This window comes from Ischnura elegans, chromosome 7 (genome assembly GCF_921293095.1).
Source record: "Ischnura elegans chromosome 7, ioIscEleg1.1, whole genome shotgun sequence".
NCBI classification, from domain to species: Eukaryota; Metazoa; Arthropoda; class Insecta; order Odonata; family Coenagrionidae; genus Ischnura; species Ischnura elegans.
The window spans coordinates 102,774,404-102,797,912 of record NC_060252.1 but is presented as its reverse complement, the minus strand read 5'-3'; the positions used below and the strand labels follow the sequence as shown (position 1 = coordinate 102,797,912).

The 23,509-nt window shown below is 39.6% G+C and overlaps 1 long non-coding RNA gene across 1 annotated transcript; it reads right to left on the bottom strand.

Annotated features, from left to right (window-relative positions):
* Window positions 1-4,052: 4,052 nt before the first annotated feature.
* Window positions 4,053-22,644, bottom strand: LOC124162782. The gene is made up of 3 exons (XR_006865676.1): window positions 22,408-22,644; window positions 21,233-21,370; window positions 4,053-4,450 (listed from the first exon to the last, which is right to left on the bottom strand). It is a non-coding gene; the product is annotated as an uncharacterized LOC124162782 (long non-coding RNA).
* Between the last annotated feature and the right edge of the window lie 865 nt (window positions 22,645-23,509).

Here is a 23,509-nt window from a genome sequence, read left to right as displayed (position 1 = left end):
TCATCAACATCAATGGCAGCAGCAATGAAGAAAGAAGAAAAGAAGACCAAGAAGATGGAGAAGAAGAAGTCTGCTATAAATGTGGGGACGTGGAATGTGAGGACTATGATGAGGGCGGGAAAGTTAGAAAATATCAAAAAGGAAATGGATAAAGGGAGGATAGATATCTTAGGATTATGCGAGGTGAGGTGGAGGGATGGGGGGGACTATTGGAGTGATGGGTATAGGGTTATATATAGTGGAGGGGAAGAAAGCCAGCGAGGGGTAGCTTTAGTATTAAACGGGAAGATGGGTAAGCGTGTGGTAGGTATAGACCAGGTAAGCGATAGGATTCTGGTGGTAGAAATTGAGGCGCGGCCCACCAACCTTGTGGTGGTCCAGGTTTACATGCCCACTAGCAATCATAGGGAGGAAGAATTAGACGAGGTGTATGAACAGCTCGAGGAAATAATTAGAGACACACCGGGTAAGAAAAATCTGGTAGTGATGGGGGACTGGAACGCCTCAGTCGGGGAAGGGAGGGATGGAAACGAAATAGGAGCTTTTGGTCTAGGAATACGGAACGACAGGGGAGAGAAAGCAGCAGAATTTTGTAGGAGAAACAAATTATTCATCACAAACACGTGGTTCAATCATCATTAAGGGCGAAGGTACACGTGGAAAAGTCCAGGGGATGCGGGGAGATATCAAATAGACTACATTATGGTAAGACAGAGGTTTAGGAACAGTGTGAAAAACTCGCGCAGCTTCCCTGCAGCGGATGCGGATTCGGACCACAATCTAGTGCTCATGAAATGCAACGTAAGATTCAAAAGACTTATGAAAGTTAGGAAGGCGAAGAAATGGAACGTAGAAGCCCTGAAGGGGAGTAAGAGGAGAGAATATCAGGAGCTAGTGGACATTAGTATACGGGAGATTGAAAGTACCAAGACGGTAGAGGAAAGATGGGATAATTTAAAAACGGGAATAGTCAAAGCGGCGGAGAAGTCAATTGGTTACGTTGACAGTAGAAAGATAAAGAAGCCGTGGATAACTGAGGCAATGGTAAATGAAATGGAGGAGAGGAGGAAGTGGAAGAACGTGGACACAGAACAGGGCAAAAGAATGTATAGGGAATTGAATAATCGATTACGACGTGAAACTAAGAGGGCAAGGGAGGCTTGGTGGAAAAGACAGTGCGAGGAAATGGAAAAGTTCCAGAAGGATGGAGAAGTAGGCGCGTTGTACGCCAAAGTTAAGTCGCTATCGGGCGGCAAAAGAGGACAAGCCATGTCTAAAATTAAGGCTAAAGATGGGAGGATGCTAACCGAGCGAGAAGAGGTACAGGGTAGGTGGAAGGAATACGTGGAGGACCTGTATGACGGAACGAACAGACCAGAGAGATTGACTCTAGAGGAGGAAAGTGCAGTGGAGGAGGATAATCTTGGGCCGGAGATATTAGATTCAGAAATAGAGAGAGCACTCCGTGATATGAAGGCTAGGAAAGCAGTAGGCGTGGACAACATCCCGTGCGAGCTTCTGAAGAGTCTAGGGAAGGAAGGTAAGAAAAGGTTTTTCGAACTAGTGCGCAAGATCTATGAGGAGGGATGTTGGCCGGAGGATTTCGTGAAGACGGTTTTAATTCCGCTTCCGAAAAAGAAGAAAGCTGTGGAATGCGGAGATTATAGGACTATCAGCCTAATATCCCATGCGGCTAAAGTAGTGCTGAGGATATTGAACAGACGAATGGAGGCGAGGGCAAACGAGTATTTGGGCGAAGATCAGTTTGGTTTCAGAAAAGGGAAGTCAACTCGTGATGCAATAGCAATAATGAGGGCCCTCGTGGAGAGGAACGTAGAATATGAGCAGGACGTATATGTGTGTTTCGTGGATTTTGAAAAAGCGTTTGATAGGGTGAACTGGGTAAAGTTAATGGATATTCTCAAGAGAATAGGTGTAGACTGGAGGGATAGACGACTGATTTGTAATCTGTATATGGCCCAGACTGCGCAAGTGAGGATAGCGGACGGAGAATCTGGGTGGGCAAGCATTGGCCGAGGTGTGAGGCAAGGCTGTCCTCTATCGCCACTGCTCTTTAACGTGTATGCTGAAGAGATGGTAAGGGAAGCGTGGGATGAGTTAGAAGCTGGGATAAAAGTGGGAGGAATGATGTTCAAATCAGTGAGATTCGCGGATGACCAGGCGTTGATCAGTCAGTCAGCAAGGGGGCTTCAGGCCCTAGTGGATGCGTTATACGAACGTTGCGAGGAGTTTGGGATGAGGATTAATCACAAGAAAACTAAGGTAATGCGGTTTTGTAAAGCATCACGAGCGAGGAATGTGAGACTCAAGATAAAGGTGGGTGGTGAAAAACTTGAGCAGGTTGAGCAATTCAACTATTTAGGCAGTACGTTAGAGGAAAACGGATACAGTAGTAAGGACATCAGGAAGAGAATAGCATTAGCGAAGGAGGCGTTCATGAGCAGGAAGGAGCTTCTGAGAGGATCGTTGTGTAAGAGTTTAAAGAAAAGGTTAGTGAAGAGTTTGGTTTGGAGTGTAGCTCTCTACGGTGCGGAAACGTGGACTCTGAGGAAAGAAGACGAGAGAAGATTGGAGGCGTTCGAGATGTGGGTATGGAGAAGAATGGAGAGGGTGAAATGGACGGAGAGGAAAAGGAACGACGAAGTGCTGGATATGGTTGGCGAGGAGAGAAAGCTTTTAGATGAGATACGCAGGAGACAGAAGGTTTGGATGGAGTTAGTGCTTAGCGGTGAGGGGATGTTGAAAATGGTGTTGGAGGGTAGAATGTTGGGGAAACGAGGGAGGGGAAGGAAAAGAATAGGATTTTTAGATAGATTGAAAGAGAGTAGGCCTTACAGTGAATTAAAGAAGGCAGTGCTGGAAGGAAAGGGAGGCTCCCAGATCACCTCTTTAGTACTCCATGGAAACCTACCTTAATCGGTAGAATACTATAATAATATATATATATTCGCGGAGCTGTTACTTCTGGCGCCTCTTCAGCATAACTGGGGTTGAAGACTTACAAGGAAGTGGTATCGGCCCGCCATTCGCTCAAAGACGGCGGAAAACACGTAAATCTACCGTCAGGCCACAGTACAATAAACTATCTTCTATATTATTTCTACAGTATACATACCTTTTTCTCAACTTATACACAACGAAACTCTACAAATGAGATACCAAAATGCACAGAATTTATCAGAGAACATGTCACGGCATATCTTACTACTTAAATATTGCTATTGTTTCCTAAAATTGGTTTTTAAATAATTTAGAAAAAAAGACAAAAAAACAAAAACCGGTAAATATTCCTGACGTTAACTGCGCACAAACTGATACATTTGTTCATTTGCAACAACATCTCGCATTCTTTAAATAACTTTTATCAAAATGCGGCTGATTCCACATTCAAGTCTCCTGTTGATACGTAAGTATGAGTCATCATGTGCGTTTAACAGAGGATAGTGTAATTACTTCCAATGTTGTGTTTAAAGAGGTCCTCTGACCTCAATTTGTACATGAACATTCCAATTAAATTCGTACAATAGACCCTGCCTTTTTTTCTACGTTTTAAAATTAGAAACGCGCCTATCCCTCTGTGGACCTGCATTGAAAAGAGCGGAGGAAGCCCGCTGGGAGCGGGCGCAGCACGTTCGTATAAAATATTAATACACCAAGGATAGACAATTCATTTCGATAGTAACAATGCATAAAATTGAGAATATATATACAACAAGAATAGGGCGAATCTACTGAATACATACATGAATAGATAAGCAAATAAATTGATAAATAAATAGTCTTTCACTTTCCACCACCTCAGGGAGAGATCGCACGTGACGGTCATCGTCACGGGGGAGGGGAATCACTGGGTGAATCAACACTGTCATTGGTACTGTAGCATCCAGCAGCCATTGTTACGCGTGAGCCGGCACGTAGGCATGCTAGTCCAAAGTGCAAGTCTACGAGATGACCCGCTCGTGATTGGCGGATGTCGGTCCAGGGGTAGATAAGAGGGTTTTCTGGACCTTCCCTCGGGGAAGATTAAAAGGGTATGCCTAGGTTGGCTCGGGGCTGAGTTGTGGCGTGGCGACTGGCTGAGCTGGATCGGCCCAGGGGCTGGGGACATACTTGTTCATTCGTAAAGGGAATAAAGTCACTGCTTTTTTATTCAGAGTGACTCCTTTTATTTCCGGCACCAGATCCTTCCATTCGAGAGACGTTCGTACTGTCGCTAATATCTCGTTCGAAGACGAGCGGGATACGACAGTACTTCTATGTCCTGATGGTAAAGGTGGCCGTGATCACTGATGAATCGTGGAGGGGAGAAGATGTTCCTTTTCGTTGTCCTTGGAGATTCCGGCTTTCATTGGAAGCATGATGTCTGTAGAGAGCCATGGGTTGCGTTCTTTTATCCTCACGGTGGCGTTGCCCTGCGTGGCGGTTTAATCTGTGGAGGAGAGGCTCGATATTAGTAATGCTATAAACGTGCTTTCCTTTGATACGAGTGTGCAAGATGAAGATCTGACGTAAGATAAGCCTCTCGAATGAGGCGTATTTTCCTATGAATTGTGGTACGGCGCGCATTCTACAACGGGGGAGGACGCAATTGAAATTTCTTTAGTCAAAGTCAATGTTGCGAAAGCAAATAATTTCTTCAGAGCCATCAAAAGTTACTTCATCAAATGATCTACACGTACATAATACCCTGAGAGCCGCCGCAATGGTGTTTGGCAGGGGGTGAGCATACACCAACATACAGTATGCAATATACTAGATTTTCGTAATCACCGAAAAAAAGTCCATTAAAGTGTCTCAAAATTGCGCAGGTTATAAAAGAATTGAATTCCTCATTACTATGCGAAATTGTGCAAATGTACGAACGAAATAGGACTGGGGCTATTTTGCCATCTTTCACGTCCATGCATTCTCCCAAGCGTTCTAGCAATTAACCACTTTACACGACGTAATAGGGTATTTACCTTCATCAAAGGAAACAAAAGACATTGATAGTGATTCGTTACCAACCATTAGTGAATTCATAATACACAAATTATTTGGTTTTAGAATTCCCAGTTTTGACGAATGGCAATGGTCAATTTTATCTTCATTTGAAAAAGGACAGATTGGCGCCAACGCGATGCCACTCCACGTTACGTCACTGGGACCCAGATGCTATACGAGTAGTCGGGAGTTTTACATTGTCTGAGATTATCAATGCATGCATGAGGCACATAACACAGGGAAACATCTCTTAATAATCACCTATTAAAATTGTCCATGGTCGGAAAGTTTCCTTCTTTTGATAGGGTATTAATAATCCTTATTTATGCCAAGCGCTACCTGCTAGGCACTCTGCTACCAGCTAGCAGATTGCATCGTAGCGGCGATCATAGCCTCGCACCAAGGTGGCTTCACACCCTGGCAGCTGGAACCAAAATGGCGTCGTTCGGGCTTTTCCCAGCGTTCATACTTAGCCGTCGCGTTTTCGCGTGCAAGAAAATTTTCAGTTTTCATTTAATCGCCAAAAATAGATATCGTCATATAAAAATCTAAAAGCGTGATCTTTTGATTTCGGCAATAGGAAAAAAATAGGAAGCCACCCTATTTTGACCGCCTTCGTACACACGCCAGATTGTGCAATCATATGCCCCGTGTAAAGCGTCCTTAACACATGTACATTAGGGCGGATCGGAAAAATCGATTTTTTTCAAATTTATCTGGCCCAATGAAAAAGAGTTGTGGGACCGATCAAAAATAAGGCCTGAAAAATTTGAGACCTCTAGGTGAACCCCTGACCCTCGCTCAAATGCAATTTAGGGGGGGAAGGTCGAAATTCGAAAAATATAGTATTTTATGGTCATTTTCTTTAGATTTTGCCGAGTTACTGTCCTTCAGAACAAAAATTTCATGCATTTTGACGCATCTGCCACCGTTTAGCCACAAAATACCTAATTTGAGTCCGTGTCCGCGAAGAAAATATTCCAACGCTCACGCAGCGTCGCGGATACAAGAGCCTCAGGCCATGGCCAACTTTAATATTGTATGTATGTATTAAACATGTATTAAAGTTGGCCATGCTCAGGCCGATCCCCTCCCCTCCCCGCTCGCTTCTACCCTTCCCACGCCTCCAATACAGCAGAATTCATCCCGCGTATGCTGCTAGGAGGTCGTTTATCTTTGATAATATAAATCGGAAGATGGTAGAAGGTAATAAAGGAAGCTTAGGGACAAGTCAAAGACAACAAGGGACAAGTAACAAGGGACAAGTCCTAAAGAAACCCGACAACTGAGGAAAAAAAAGAGAATCGTCGGAGAGCTTTGAGTCGACATCGTCAATGGGGAACTTGCATGAATTTTTTTTATTTCACAGGTGGGCAGAAAATTATTTTCTGAATACAACAAAGAAAACCGCATGTAAATCTGAGTTTTCCTTCGCGAGATATTTAATGATAAATATAACGAATTTTAAAGCGCGGGAAAAACTCCCTCACCCCCCAAGCCACTGCCGACGAAGCCTCGATGACGTCAAAGGTGCCTAAACATCACGCGAAGCTATTGTTGTGATTGTTTGTAATAGTTGCCAGCAGTTGTGAGAGCTTCGTTTGTTAGACGTGTTGATTATTTTATATTTAAAGATAAATATCCGACGATAGAGGCTTGAAAGCCCTCATATTTTGCATTATTTATAATATTAATATCTGAGTAAGGGCATAAAATATAAAACTGGAGCAGTTAAACCAAAAATTTTATAATACCTAAATAACATCGTTGTAGGAGTCTGAGCCACGGCCATTGGAAGGGGGATACGTTAATTGTAAGTTGATGTTATCGACGGCATATAATTCATTTAAGTATGTAATTAGAACGATTTTGATGTTTACTAATGTCCGCTTAGCTTTTATATACAATAACTTCATCCGTTTATTCGTAGGTACCGGAGAATTCGTCGTTTAGGACTGTATGTGCTTGTATTATGAGGTGAATTCCAGTCAATGCAACTTTTGCTCGCTGATTGGAGACATCTAGGAACATTTTTGTGCCAAAATAGTGTTATTTTCAACGTGACATCTCCCGTTAAGCTACTACTAATAATCACAGTGCCAGTGGTTGTAATGCACAAAGTTTGACAAGGTTGAAAAATATCGGCCAAGAGTTATCAGTGTTCCATCGTGATTGAACTTTAAAAGTGCTATTACGCTATCGATAAATGTCTAACAGTAGTGTAAAAATTGTCAGTGGCGTGCTAATCTCCGTTGTTCATCGTAGATATGACATTTCACGATGACGCTATTGAAATAAAAACTGTGAGTGAAGTTTGTTATTCCATTATTTCAACGAATAGTAGTGAGAAAAGTCACCTGTGTCACTTGTGTGGGCAAATTTAAGGGTTTAAATCAGTGAATAAATAGTTGTTTTCATCATAACGAGTTCTGTTATTGTAAGTTGTACATGATGAATATAAGAATGTGACAGTGACATCCAGTTTTTGATGAGTATTTGCCTATTTCCCACTATATTTTTATGGTATATGCTAGTATATTGTTTATGGATTTACCTATATTATTGAAATAGGTTATAGCTTGTGTGTGTGTTGGCAGCGGAACCGATTCGCGATCTCACATGTGGATTGTGTGCAGACTGTTTTGCTGTGAATTCGTACCGTAGGACGGATAGGACTACCTTCTCCGTTAATTCGGTGTTGCCAAATTCAACAGCACAGCTTACTCTAATGTCAACAGCACAGCTTACGATCGTTATCCTCCAGTATTACACGTTTCTTTTACAACTCGATTTGCCGCCGACGTATAGCAATAATTTGTCTTAACAAATTCCATGAGGGTCGTGGCATCAATTTTTGGTGTCCTAAAAAAAGGCTGGTGTCCTAACACCCCATGCCACACGCCTTTTAGGCGGCTTGCGGGGTATTATGTAGATGTAGATGAATTTCAGGTGTACTATTCGAACGAGTGGCAACGTTATCACCCATTTTTCTTATCACTAAAACATACGAAGTGAAACGCTTGTACTTCATCATCCCGATGCCGCATTATTAATATCCCAAGTAATAATCTAGGCACAATAGCAATAGGAAAACTTGCCCAAGAATAACAGAACAAAATAAAGTGACGATGAGCGGCTAAATACTCCCTCAAAACAAATTTTACACCATGCGCTCAGCGTATTTCCCTACTCCCTACGGTTGTTTAGGCACCTATGACGTCACGCCTGGCCTCGGCAACGCTCGGGTGTCTTCGCGCAGTGGTCGGCTCAGAGAAATTTTTCTCGATTTTAAATGCAATTTTTTTATTTCTTTTGATGTTGAATGGAGAAACTGAAGGTATTTTCGCGAGCTTATGTATCCATTTGACTTATTCAAAATAGTTTTTAGGGCAATCTACGACCCATGCAAGTTCCTCATTCTTGTATGGGAAAATAGTATCAAAAATTTTCTTTCTCAATTCATCCGAAGAAAATTAAACTAAAGAGAAATCATCCGATTTTTATCTCTACGTTCCTCATCAAATAAAAATTCAGGACTAAACTCAAACTGGAACTTCTGCGTGGAAAATTCGTCTGCCAAATGTGATAGAGGTATGTTCAAGAACCAAGAAACAGCAATGGTCGTCCCCGCAACTTTAGCTGACGCAAAAATCATAACTTCGTGAGAAACATCCAAGGTAGTTTGCAAGAATTACTTACGTAGACAGAAAAAGATGCTAATTATTGTGAATACGAAAAGAGAGGCATCAAAGGGTGTCATCAAAGGGCTACATTTTTATGGAGTGAAAGACTATACTTTTGTCTGATGAAAAAAAGCAAGAGCACTTATCAATCCAAGTTTAGAGGGGAATGTGTGATGTTAGTTGAAGAAGCATTTGGGTTTGCCTCCCCCGTCGGAGGATTAGCAAAAGTTATAAAATCTGCGATTCTCGATTCCTTTCCGAGTGAAAATTAGATACACAAAAATACAATGAATACCGCCCAAAAAGGAGGCATCATCCCTATGCTACAAGCATAATTCCAACATCCCTTTTTATGTGAGTAAACTCTTCTCGGGATTCCCACCGCGTTAATTTTTCCATAATGGCAAACGTTTCAAGCTCCGACTCGGGGCTCATCATCAGGGATAAATTTCGTTGAATTCCGAGAAGGGTTTACCCACATCATTCGCCGGGAAAGCATCAAATCATATTTCATCCCTTACAGAGGTATATTTGCTAATTGCACTAAGTTGACTTAGATTTGCGACATAAACATTGGGAGGGCAATCTCAGGACCGAATTTGCGTTGTTGCAAGTATGCGTTTGGCGGCCGATCCGAGATTTTTTAAAGTGCTGGATTTTAATATCAACTTTAAGGACTACTCGCTGATGACATATTGGACAGAGACCACAGGCTACATCTGACATTAGTGCTGTGGATTTTCAAAAATCTATTGATGAACTTTCAAATTTGAACTTAAATATTTCTTTTTATTATAGATACGGACGCTAAGCTACGCTGGGTTTGGGAACTGCTTAGCAGTTATTTTTCTTGATCTTCAGCCGTTGCTGGTAATCGACGTTGTGGCGGTGTTTTTGAGAATCAGACGATACTGAAACATTAAATATTTAGACTAACGAAGTAAGACGCACTTGGTGTGAATTTTGGTGCATTTGGCGCGTGGGAGAAGCTTGCGGGGAGGGGACGCGAGCGGCTTTCGCCCAAAATCCATTTAATCACATCTGTCGGACAAAGCCGAAATTGGAGCGCATATCCGATGAAAAGCAGCTTCAGCAGCTATTTGTGTTTACAGGGATCCCATTCTGTATTTTGGCAGGGTGGAATAATATTATGGCATTATAAACTTTAATTTTTCTTAATTTAGTAAGTCTATGATTAGTAGCATCATAAACAATTGCAGTTTGAGTATGAAGAATTGAAATTAGAAACTCAATTCAATTATCAAAAACGAAAAAACATCAGTCCCATGGCTTGCTTTTACTGACTATGGAGAAAATTTTATTTTGCGGTGACGGACAAAAAATGTTTTTTTCGTTTTCAATTGAGATAATATGAATTCAATTTTGGTTGGTTCCGAGTTAGAAAAAAATCACAAAAAATAACGTATTAGCAAGTATGTCAAAGTGCTACATCTCCAAATTTTGTTGACAAAACTTCTGGTCTTGATTCATCGCTTCAAAAGCCAATTGGAGAAAAAGAAATCAAAGCTAATCCAGGCTGCTCAGTCAGCGGATAGAACTATAGAAGTACGTTAAGTACCTCTGTGACAGCAATCGAAGTTAATAGCATTCACATCCAAATACAACGGTATGAAATCTATTTGACCGAATTTAAGGTGATCTATTTTGACAGATTTCGCTCGTATTTTTCACTAGGTGTGTTACTAGGTGGGTGTCAATAAGTGTCGATCCTGGGTATGGGAAAAGCAAATCATCATGTCGCATGAGTAGGTTTTCAAAATGCAACAGAATATCTGAATAATAACAAGCAGCCTGCATTCTTGAATTCAAAGCCGTATCTCGATGTCTATGATGGTACTTTGTTTATCGGATACAATTTACGACTACCATGTTATCTACTTTTAAGTATACCGGGACTAGCCACGGTAATGACATTTACGGGAGTCATCCGGAATGCACAAATTGTGCGAAAAATCCGCAGCAAAAAATCATTCGCGTTGACCACTTGAAGGTTTAAGTTAAATGAAAGTAAGACCCAAGAGCTGTACTTTAGTTTAAGAAATACACCTGATGATATTGGTATGACTCACATTAAATTTTTAGGAGTATTAATAGATAGTAAACTCTCCTGGGAGTATCACATTGAGTTCTTGACTGGAAAACTCGTTTAGTGCCAAAATATCTCCAGCTTTATTAAGTGTTCCATTAAATTTAATTATCACGCTCCTTTTTTCTAACAGAGAAATAATCCCACCGTTATAAATTTCCTCTTTCTTTTCATCCGTAGATATCTTTGGCAACCAAGTTGGAGTTATTTTTTTAATTAAACAGTTAAAAAATCATGTCTCAGATCATTATGTTCGGACTGCTTATTTTGCATTCTTTCAAAGTATAATTACCTACGGAATTGTACTCTGGGGTAACTGTAGTCGCATTAATGATATCCTACTATTGCAGAAGAAAGTAATTCGCATAATGCTGAATGCTGGTAAATTAGCTCACTGTAAGCCATTGTTCATCAAACTTAAAATACTGACAGTTGTTAACTTATATACTTACTCCATTTTATTACACACAAAGAATAATTTACCTCATCTACTTCAGAGACAAAATATTCACTGTCACAACACAAGGAACAGAAACAAATTAAATTTACCATACTACAGGTTATCCACAACATTTAACAACTACAAGAGCATAGGGATAAGAATATACAATAAGTTACCTGGTAGTATAGTAGATATACCTGCTGTTAATTTCAAAAATAAATTAGTGGAATGGCTTGTTGCAAGACCATTTTATTCCTTGCAGGAATTTTTTGAATCAAAAATATAGTGATTGCTTGCAACTTGCAAGTTGTAAAAGAAATTGTATCTTGTATGATATTATTGTCTAAAATTTTATGAGGTTACAACGAATACTGTTTTAATGTCATTAATATGATAATTGTATTTAATATTCGTATATGTATATGTTTGACGTTGTCAATTGCCTAAATTGGCTTAACGACAATAAAATTATTATTATTATCATGAGAGCAGCTATTCCTTGCAACGGCTTCATAGAAAATCATAACTGAGAAGGATGATCTTTCTGATGATGTGGGGATATTCCGTTGCTCAAAGAATTTCAGACGCAATACAGAGAAACACTATGAAAATGCATTACTAAGATTGGAGACATTTCATGAGGAAATGGTATTTTGTAGCAACAAGCCACATACCGGTGGCGGCGACTGTAAACATAGAGCTGTATCAAGTTCTGTTCATTTGGCCCCTGGGAAACTTGATTCCAGGTTCAGGCATCGCGGGATTCAATGGCGACGGAAAGGTGGGTAATGCAATGTTATAAGCGCCTAATTGGAAATGCTTAGTGCCTAAATATCTCCAGCTTTATTAAGTGTTCCATTAAATTTAATTATCACGCTCCTTTTTTCTAACAGAGAAATAATCCCACCATTATAAATTTCCTCTTTCTTTTCATCCGTAGATATCTTTGACAACCAAGTTGGACTATCCATCTATTGAATTCTTTGTTGTCGGTTGATGACGCTTACTCACTTTTTTGTGTTTAATGAATAGGTACTCATGTTTAATTTATAGTTATTATAAACATGGAGTCTCTAATTTCTACCTCTAAATGTATGAATGTGAGAGTTGGAGGAGCGGGTGGCAACAATCCGTGACATTCGACGTTTATAATGACAGAATATTGTGGCATCCTTATCTTTTATTGCCTAAATCGAAAGATAATTACTCATGAAGTACGTATTTCACGCTTTTAGAGTTTTAAATGACGATATCTATTTTTCGCGATTAAATGAAAAGGGAAAATTTTCTTGCACGTGAAAATGCGACGGCTAAGTATGAATGCTGGGAAAAGCCCGTGTACATCATTCTGGTTCCGGCTGCATCTGTGTGAGGCCACATTGGTGCAAGGCTATGAGCGCCGCTATGATGCATGCTTCTAGCAGGTAGCAGAGTACCCTGAAATCAGGTAGTGCTTGCTTAAATAAGGATTATTAATACCCTATCAAACGAAGGAATCTTTCCGACCATAGGAAATTTTAATATGTGATTATTAAGGAATGATTCCCTGAGCTCTGTGCCTCATGCATGCATTGGTAATCTCAGACGATGTAAAACTGCTGACTACTCGTATAATATCTTGGTCCCTGTGACGTCACGTGGAGTGGCATTGTATGGTCGCCAATATGGCCTTTTTCAAATGAGGATAAAAATTGACTATTAACATTCGTATAAACTGGGATTACTTAAACCAAATAATTTGTATATTATGAATACACTAATGGTGGGTAAGGAATCGCAATCAATGCCTTTCGTTTTCTTTGATGAAGGAAATTACCATATTGATTATTCTTATTCACCGAAACCGATAGAGAGGCATAATAAAGGACTACGGAGGCTTAGAAGGAGCACAAGAGATTCAATAGCAATCAATTGACCCATTGGTTTCGAAGTTATCAGAGATTTACGTTGTTTACAACAAAACCATCAATTTTAATGGTATGGACAATTTGTTTTTGCAAACTGTGAAAACAAAATCTGTGTTTCTTACGTCAAAATTGCAAGCTATTGGCACGAAAATTACGGGAATACAGCAAAATACACACAAAAACGGGTACTTTTTTTAAATTAAGTAAAGGAAATGCTGTGGAGCTGAAGATTTTTTAAGTTAGTTAAAACGATTTTAGCACGTGATTAATTTTTTTAAAGATCAAAATGATGTAAATTATCAAAATAAAATGATATATTTTGTTAATTTTTAAGTTGACTCTAGTAAAAGATCCAACGTTGAAATATATTCTCTTTCGCATGGTTTCTGTTGCACTGAAATTAATTGATTATTTTAGACTATCGAGCTCCTCGAAGTCGGGTGTCTTGCTTTACTTTACAGACCGCAGATAATGATGCTTGACGGCAAACACTTGGTATGACAACTATCTCGAAATGTTCTGTAATGCATCAGTGCAACGGTCAAAAATGCATGATGTTCGCACAAGCTGGTGGTGGTGTGTCCATGCGTTTCGCCCTCCAGTTGCCCGAGCTAGACTGACCTTGCGGTTGACGCAGGACGGTTAGTTATGGTCGGCCGACTGATTCCATAGGCTCGCGCGCCGCGTAAACGAACGCCATTCAACTCCTGGAAGCAATACTATGCCCAGATATTAGTCATGGAACCTCTGAGCCCCGCGGTTGCGCGATTGTTATTGCAGCACAGTCCCTGAGAAAGTTCACCTACACCTCGATTATGTAAATGTGACAGCGACGACGGCGATAGATGACTATCACACGTTCTCCTATCACGTTCCGCTGTATCATGCGATCATGTAAGCCACCGTCATCGCGCGTATCATATAGGTACGAGCGCGCGAGGTTGGTATCATTGAGAAATCTGAAGAACCAATGAAATCCTTCGACACATTTCTGTCCGAGAATGCGTCTTTTGCGGAGTCTTTGAAACAACAATAACAAACAGCGAAAACATTAAATGGAGGCATTTCAAGGCTAAGTACTTCGCTTCGCCAATAGGTAATATTATGATAAAGTACTCGTATTATGGAAAAGTTACGGGGGAAAGTGTAGCATTACTTTTCAATGTATGAGATGCTGCAGTCATTATATTTGCTATATCGAAATTTATGGTCGAAAATTCGTGACCTTGGATTGAAACTAATTGATGTTGAAATGATGATGGAAGTGTAATCGCGCAAGCGATTTGAATGTAAGTAGTTAATAGTTGATTTATTATGATTAAAAAATCGAAAAGGAGTTTAACCATGCTGATATATGGGAGACTAACGTTCTTGGCAAATGTTGACAATTAAACTTCGATATAAAGTAATTGACGTTTAAACGACGGATGCACTTCAATTAGCAGTACTTTCCAATTTGCTGTGTGAAAATTAAGCTGCTCAATGGAATTCAGCACCATGCGCATATAACAATTAAACAACGTGTACAACTAATAAAGTCAAGACAGCACTCCAGTAGAAATAAATGAGAATTTTATTGGCTTTTACTCGATTATAGGGCATTTTTAAATTAAACAAACAACAATAATTTATTGCAAATATATGCATTTAGTGCTCGTTTTGCATATGCTTTTCACCATCGGCTTCGCTCGTGATAAGCCGATGACATTCGCAGCGTGATAAAGAGTGCGATCACGGTTTCATAATCGTCGTTGGAATCGCGTTGCCCCTGGCAACGATATCGCTCTCAGCCTTCTCACAGTTACATAATCAGGGTGCAGTTAGTACATGGCATCAGTTCACGACTTTTTAATGCCTCAAAAATGACAAAAAAACGACCGGTCGAACGGGGATGTTGCGTCTTGCCTACCGCACGTGTTTTCCTGAGTTCTAGGCATAGAGTTAACATTACTAGAGAGCGTAGAGTATTTATGGTTCTAAGAAAAGGAAGGTATGGGGGGGGGGGGGGATGAAGTGTTTTTTACGAAGAGAAAGGGTGAAGGGAGGATGAAGAGAGCGGTGAGTGCGGTCTGTGCAGTTTAATAGTAGGGAGGTATTTTCAACCGCAACGCAGATTTCGTATCGTCGCGACGCGTCGTATTAATGGGAGAAAACAGAAATTGATTTAATTATTTCAAAAATTAAATTAAAATTTAATTTAATGTTAATTTAAAACTTAATTTAAATAAAAAGCAATTAAATTAAATTATTTAATTAAATTTTTAATAAATATTTCAATTGATTAAATGCTCTCTAATATCTTCAACGACTATAGCTATAAAGAGAAAGATCGCGTACCCTGCCTTGCCTTATATTTATTCAACAACGGGAGGAGGGGATGGTGAAGCCGGATTAAGAGAAAGGTCGAAGGAGGGTTAAGGGGGGGGGAAAGTATAAATGTATAAGAAGGGTAGGGAAGCAGAGAGAAGGGGAGGCAGTGATGAGGTTTTGGGGGTGAGGGAGGAATAGCTAGGAAAAAGACTGATTTAAAAACAGTCGACAAGAATTAGGAATATTTAAATTCGGTTATGCCATTCAAAATTGTAAAGTTAAGTGCGAAAATAAGAAAGTAAAAATAAGAAAGTAGTTAGTAATTTCAAAAATTTCTAAAACAACAAGAGTCTCACTTTGGTCAAATTTATGTAAAAATTTAATGCTGAAATTATATTTCTATGAAAAGTTTAGATAAATGTGATTTGAAGTCTCAATCTTGCCACTAAATAATCCCATGTACCTAACATTACTATTTTAAATGGCTTGTTTAAAAGTTCCCAATTCCATTCCACTGTTTTAAAATCTGACTGTTTCCTTGCTAATCCTCTCTGCTCCCCCCTTTAGCCTCATCACCACCTGACCGTATCTCTGCTCCTCTTTACGCGTTGTCAGTAATATAGTGCCCTGTAATGTATGTGATCTGTGTGTTTATCTTGACAATGACGCTAAGCCATTGAAACTAGAGGACAGCGTTAAATTATTTGTGGAACAGGACTTCGTTTTTGCTTTGCTGTACCATGATGGTAACTATGTTCCACCAGGTAACGCCAAAATCAGTTGATTTGATTCGTATCGTCGTGTCATGGAGAGAAATCAGCTGATTAGGCTGCCGCTCCGTCACAATGCGAGGCTTGAGGGAATCAGGTTCCCACAGTCCGTTTTAAAAGGTGTTCCATATACACGTAAAAAGCGGCTTCTGCCGTGGCTCCAATTCGGCCTCAAGTAATGTCTGTGCAGAAGTGGAAGCAGGGGGGGCAATGGAATGATTAACTCCTGACGTCACGTGCTCCTTCTAAAAGTCCGCCGTCCTTACATTATGCCTCTCTGTCGATTTCCGAGAATAAGAATAAGCAATTCTGTCATTAGAAAAGTCAAATGTCACGGATAGTTGCCACTCGCTTCCCAACTTTCAAATTCCTATAGCTAGAGGTAAAAATTAGAGACTCCATGTTTAGCATAAACTATAAATTTAACATGAACATTTAACCAAGTACTTCTCTTAGTACTCTTCCCTACACAAAGTATTAAGGATTACTATTATCATTAAAGGGAGAAGAAAATGATATTTTTAATTGACATAATTATCGAAGGCGAAAGGGAAAATTACGCCACAGCACATGCGGTACAAGATTGCTTAGACGCGGCTTCTGCTCCGCAGTTGGAGGCTCGGGGCTGCACCGGCTCCGTGATACACAGGAAGCTTCCTAGAACTTGGGCCAACTCTTCTCGGGATTCCCACCGGGTTAAATTCTCCATATTAGCCAACGTTTCGAGTCCCGAGTCGGAGCTCTAAACTTTGTCTCATATGGTTAAATCAACTCCGTGGGAATCCCGAGAAGATTTTACCCACATTATTCGCCGGGAAAACATCAAATCATATTCCCATAACTTGATGATTCTGTATAACTTTTGTTTTATTTCTTCCGGGTTTTTTCTTACTACAAAAAACTTATTTCAGAGGGTATTATTTGTTCTTCAACACTTTCAGTGCGGGTGTAATTTTTGAGTTAATATTCAACGGCGAATCTAATATTTCGCTAATTTCATTTTAAAAAGACTGATTATCGTACCATCATGTCATATAATCATATTTCTGCGAAAAAAAACATTAAAAATTCTACAGGCATGCGCCGTACATTTTATTATATTATTTATATTTATATATTCGTCAAGAACAACTACTCCTTTAGGGAGGCCAGGGGTTCAATTGATGACGACGGTCCAAAAAGAGAACCCTACTCAGCGGTGACAGGCGCGACTGCTTAAGAAGTAATCCGCATGGAAAGTGTTAATAAAACTGATGTTTGAAAATGTTTCCACGTAGAGGAGACCCCAGTGTGTCTTGTAGACGTTATGTTCATAGTGTTACTTGGGTGTCATTGAAAACAGTTTTCAAAAACTGTATCCGAGAGATGAGGTCAGAGTGATCAATTTATTCCTATTATATTTGCAATAGATAATCTTCCATCAAGAGGGATAGCGCGGAAATGGAATGATTTTGATAGATTATCATTTCGAATATAAATTTCTGTTAACACCCCTAATACTATCTTATTTCCCCGTGAAATAGGGTAGTTTCCTTCATCAAAGAAAACGAAATGCATTGATTGCGATTCGTTACCCACCATTAGTGTATTCATAATGTACAAATTATTTAGTTTTAGAAATACCGGTTTAGACGAATGGCAATGGCCAATTTTAACCTCATTTGAAAAAGGTCAGATTGGCGCCATTGCGATTCCACTCCACGTGACGTCACATGGACCTAGTTTCTATACGAGTAGTTAAGAGTTTTACATCGTCTGAGATTACCAATGCATCCATGAGTCGCAGAGCTCAGGAAAACATGTCTTAATAATCACCTATTTAAACTGGCCAAGGTCGGAAAGTTTTCTTCGTTTGATAAGGTATTAATAATCCTTATTTAAGCCAAGCGTTACCCGCTAGCAGGGTACTGTGCTATCTGCTAGCAGCCTGCGTCGTATCAGCGCTCAAAGCTTCGCCCCAAGGTCACCTCACTTGCGGCAGCGGGAACCAGAACGACGTCACACGGAGTTTACCCAGCATTCATACATAGCCGTCGCGTTTTCGCGTGCTTGAAAATGTTCACTTTTCATTTAGGTAATCGCGAAAAATAGAATTCGTCATTTAAAAATCTAAGAGCGTGAAATACGTGCTACAGGAGAAATAATCTGTCGATCTAGGCGAAAAACATAAAAGGAAACTACCCTATTCGTATCGCTTTGCCTCTTTTGCAAAGGCGTTTAAATTCGCGGTGAGTAAAATTCGCGGATTGTAAAATTCTCTATTCTGTATAATTCGCGTCTCTTGAATTAGCATTTTTCCAAATCTTTCCTCTTTAAAATAAATATGCCGAGGTACTGCCCATGTGTAGTGCACAGTCCCCGTGGTAGGTACGTCTCGTGGGCACACAAATGCTCCAGCCGATGGCGAAATATGGCGATCTTTATAATATTATAATTATGGATTTATGACTCCCTACCTCACCTTACGCTTTTAATTTTTTGTCGAATCTATTGTATACCGCGGTGAGAGTTGGTCTCTTATCCCTCGCTTCATAATGAATCAGGCAATGCCCTCGAAGCGAAGAATGCCCATACGAATCCACCGTGAGTAATAACTAGAATTTGCACGTGAGGTAGACAAGGCGCATCACTGCCGTTAAACCGGTCGTACTTATGAAATTTTTTAGGGACTAACAATTTGTGGGGTCATGTACAGACTGGTTGAGTTGATCGTGGCTTTAGGCCTTCGGCATGACTCAATTTTGATTTGAAAGTGGAGAAAATTTCCGATCTGTGAGAAGCCACTCAGACTATAGTTCAGTTGCTCGAGAGCCGTGTGATGAGAATGTCGAATTTTTCCGAATGGCGTGCCTTTTCCGTCTTACGAAGTAATGATTCCATTTTTCAATAAATTTAAGGAAGTGATTTATGCATCTAAAAAACGATTACTGTTCGTTGCACATGGTGAACAAGTGCATTGGTCTAAGTGGAGTGGGATAAAATCGGAATTTGGAATTCGCTGAGTCAGCCCATGGCATAGTGATAATTGTGTTCGGTGGTGTGTCAGTGTGTGTGGAAGCACATGTGGTGATTGTATTACATTGTATTTAGCATTTTGTGATACAATGAGAGTTACAGAAGAGGAATAACACATCAAACGATACTCGGACCTTAAAACTTCATTCCTGTTGAAAGAGTCGAGGCTACAAATCCAAGGAAAAAAACAAGTAACAATGATTTTAACTTTTTTAAACTACTTATTACCTTCATCTAATAATGTCCCCATGAAATTCTGATCGCTCTCTTTTGTAAACCAGTTAAAATGCGTGGTGAGTGGTAACTGAACGGAGAATCCTATATTTAATAATATTATTGCCTCCTTCATTTGAAATTGTCACTCAGAATATAGTTCAATTTCTGGATAACCGTGTGATAGGTGTTGATTATATTACTCAGTAATGTGCCTATTACGCTTTGTGAGGTAATTATTACAAATTTTCCAATGATACGTAAAATTTCCACGTAAATTCAACTCCACTCATGTGAGCAAATTATTATGTCGGAAAATTTATAGTTATTAAATTTGAAATGATTTATCGCTCTTAGTATAGTTAGAATTCTCTACCTTAAAGGTGCAGCATTAGTATAGTCTCTGAGACAAAAATCATACCACCCACGAGCCGAAATATTTCTCTCGAGAATGAACGCCGAATTGGCGACGACGCTAAACCAACCTTTCGACATCGCAGAACAACAAACCCTCGTGAGTTTGAAGGGAGGGTCAATTTTTTGGACTCCAGGGCACCCAATCACAAAAATCACTCTGCTACTCAAATTCCCTTCCTCGATAACTAATCACTCCATTTCGACCTAACCGAAGAAAAGTCACTCCCTCCCAACTCAAGTGGGTTTGTTGTGCTCCCACGAGGAGGCGTGGTTCATCTTATGGTCTTATGGTTATCAAGTGAAATAGTTGTATCTAACAAAGAAAAACAATCGTAATGAACTAAAATCTTCTGATATTCATTTCAGGATTAATGCGCGATTTGTTCTGTGATTGAAAGATTAAGTCGTTTATTGTTCTGATCCACCATTAATCAAGTGATGAATTTATTTTTGAACAAGGCTTTGGCATTACTGTACAGTCACATACGTCGAAAATTCGGATTCATATTTAGCGCAAAATAAGTCGAGGTGAATATAATTTACTTACATGAACATAATGTTATGTCTGTTTGAAACCCTTCGGGATAAATTTATGGAAATTGATGCCTGTTTTGTACGCGCGCATGGACATTTCGTGTACAGAGTACCTGATATCCGTAAACACCCTTATAGTAACCTAATTAAAGGTCAGACCCACACTCAAAGAAATAATAAATTAGGTATCTACTATTCGAAGTGGTTAGAGTAAGTGTGAGGAATGAGTTTGGAGGTGGGGGCTCAAACGGTTCCTCAAAAATGTGATTAAAACTGAAGGTCGTGGAAGTAAGCAAATCGGTCCGATAGTCGCTTGTTGCCTCCAATGAATTTAATTTAAATTTCGATCTTTTCCTTCCATAATACACTAGAGGCGCGCAATTGTCATGATCTGAGACCAATGTGGAGATTCCAACCTTAGTATTAATTTGATAAATGGCGAAGGTTAACAAGGAAAATACTCGTAGTCACAAGTAGAATTTTTTCGAAGATAAATTTCCTTCCCAATAGCAAACTCTCTAAATGCATGTTCGTATAAAATTACTCTTTAACCCCGTCCTCACATCCACTGATCTATCCAGCGGTCCGGATGAATTTTAGGATCACCACCCAACAATGTGAATATTACTTAGGATGGCGTGGAGGGGCGCTTGTGAGAAAAAGTAGTCTTATTGAAATAAAAATTAAAGTTTACGGGGGTAGGAGGGAAGTCATCTGTTTAGGAATATTTGATCGTCAGGTTTGTGATGGTGAGCCGTGGAGGGAGTTGGCTTTCCTGTATAGATTGCAATATCACTTGCATGTAAATGAAAATTAATTTTTTCACTTACGATTATTCCGGTGTATTTCTGCTCCGCAAACATGCACGTAACAGGTGCCCAAACCAGATTTTCTTCTCACTTCATAGGCGTGACAGCAGTCCCGACGAACACCAGGATCAATTGGCAGGACAACTCGTAGTTCAGCAACTGCAAAATTACACAAAAGAGAACGACGTTAGAAATATTACTGGAAGTCGGGACAGTTAATAATCATCATAAATGAATGCTTTGAATAAACGCTAAGTATTATCTGTATCTGTAGCATTTCTCGGGAATGTATAGATAAAATGATTACATGAACCAATGGCACCAGAAAATGTAAATAATTAACCACAGTTTTTGTATGCTAATTAAATGTTGCTGAGAAACAGGAATGTAACTTGAGGAATTGAAAAATTTAACTATTATGGGACTGAAAATTGAAAAACAATGTCGATAATACATTAAAATCCACGCGATAAGTTTAGGGAATATTAATCATAAGTGCCAATTGAAGTGACGGTACTAAGTGCACGACTGAAAATTTGGGTTACCGGCGCAGAAGTTTAATTGAGTGGGCTCACAAAAAATATAACCAATGCCATCGCTCAATCAATTCCTCAAACCAAGTGATGGTTTGTATAGACGCAAATATGGAAATGATAGCTGAAAGGAGAATAGTATTGAGAGCTGCGTGAAACGGTTTTCCGAATTTCCGATCTAAGATGACGACACTTAATAGATAGGACTTGTACTTCAACACTCGCGTAATAATCACGATCACTCCATTGGATTTTGACTCCGCGCGCACGTCTCTACCTAATCTTCCCCTTCACTCCGTAACAATCAGTAAATCATATTCCCTGTACACAGTAAAGCAGGTACAATGCTAGACCATAGGATCATTGTCAAAACACACGCTAATGAAGAAGGTTGCTGATAAACGCACTTAAAAGAAGGACACACAGAAGTTTTTACCTGAGAATTTATCGGAGAATACCAAAGTTCGAAGGAATATCAGCTCTTACCTTTTATCACATCTCAAGGAGCTATTTAGAGTTTGCTTAATATTTGAATAGTATCATTCTATACAAAAAATCGAACTTATCTTTGTATTTTGATGGTGATTTGTCGAAAACCTTGGCACTAAGTGATGGACTGAAAATTATAATGGCAATTAAACTACACAACAAATTTGTACTCACTCGCTTAATCACGATGGATCGCGTGAATTTCGTCCAAATAAGCCGCTCTTTGCGCCGTCTTAATTTCTAACTGAAGCTTCACTTGCACACAATTTTCACTCCTTTTTAATTTATCCAGCGTGGTATGTATGCAATAAGCAGTCGTGTCGCTGCATCCGTGTATCCGTTGGTCGTCACATCGATGTAAATGGAGTAACTGACGGTGGTCTGTCGGAGTAGACACTGTTACGCTCAGAGTGCGGAAGTAGTTTGAAATTGCACGAGAGAATGAGTCATAGTCTGTAAAGGCTAAAAAAGATCGTTAATATAGGGTGGGGGAGGAAATATACCGCGAAAGTTAGTGGGTGTGGAGGTCAACAATGGAATATAGTGGGACATCATTGAATAGGGCATTGGGACCGTCGGAGAGTCAAAAGCGGCCACGCACCGAAACTAGAGAACTTATTGGGGAAGAGGTTAACGACGTCACATGAAAAAAAAGACAATCAATTTTCGCCATAGGCGAACAGCATGTGACGTAGCTCTCGATAAGAATTAAATTTCGGAAAAATTAACTATTTTACAACAATCGAATTAAATTTATACCTTTTAATATTTAATTCAAATAAATCATATTAATTCATATATTATAACAATCTATTTTATAGTTTTTTTACGAAAATATATTGGACTTTTTCGTGACGTCACATTCGTTATCCAATCAGGTAACTATTCTCTGGCGCTATTCATTCTGAAGCGCTTCGATTCTTCAGTTTGATGTTAGCCGGCTTGGAGTGAAGAGGTAAGTCAGCGAGTCATGCTTAAGTTATAGGTTCCTCGTTTCATATGTGTGTCATTACTGTTTCATGTTAGAGTTTATGATATCTTTATATTTGCTGCGATTAATGCCGATAAATATTTGTGATTACACTGCTTTATTTAGCCTACGATAATATTTTACAGTTAGCAAAGCACGACGATGCTTGAAGGGAGTACCTTTGTAATACTTAGTCGGTGATTTGTACTCTTTCATTGTTCCTGCCAATACGAGAATAGCGAGAATATTTTTCCAACCAATCCATTGTTATTGCCGCTTATTCTTTTTCACGGGTTTGACTGCTGT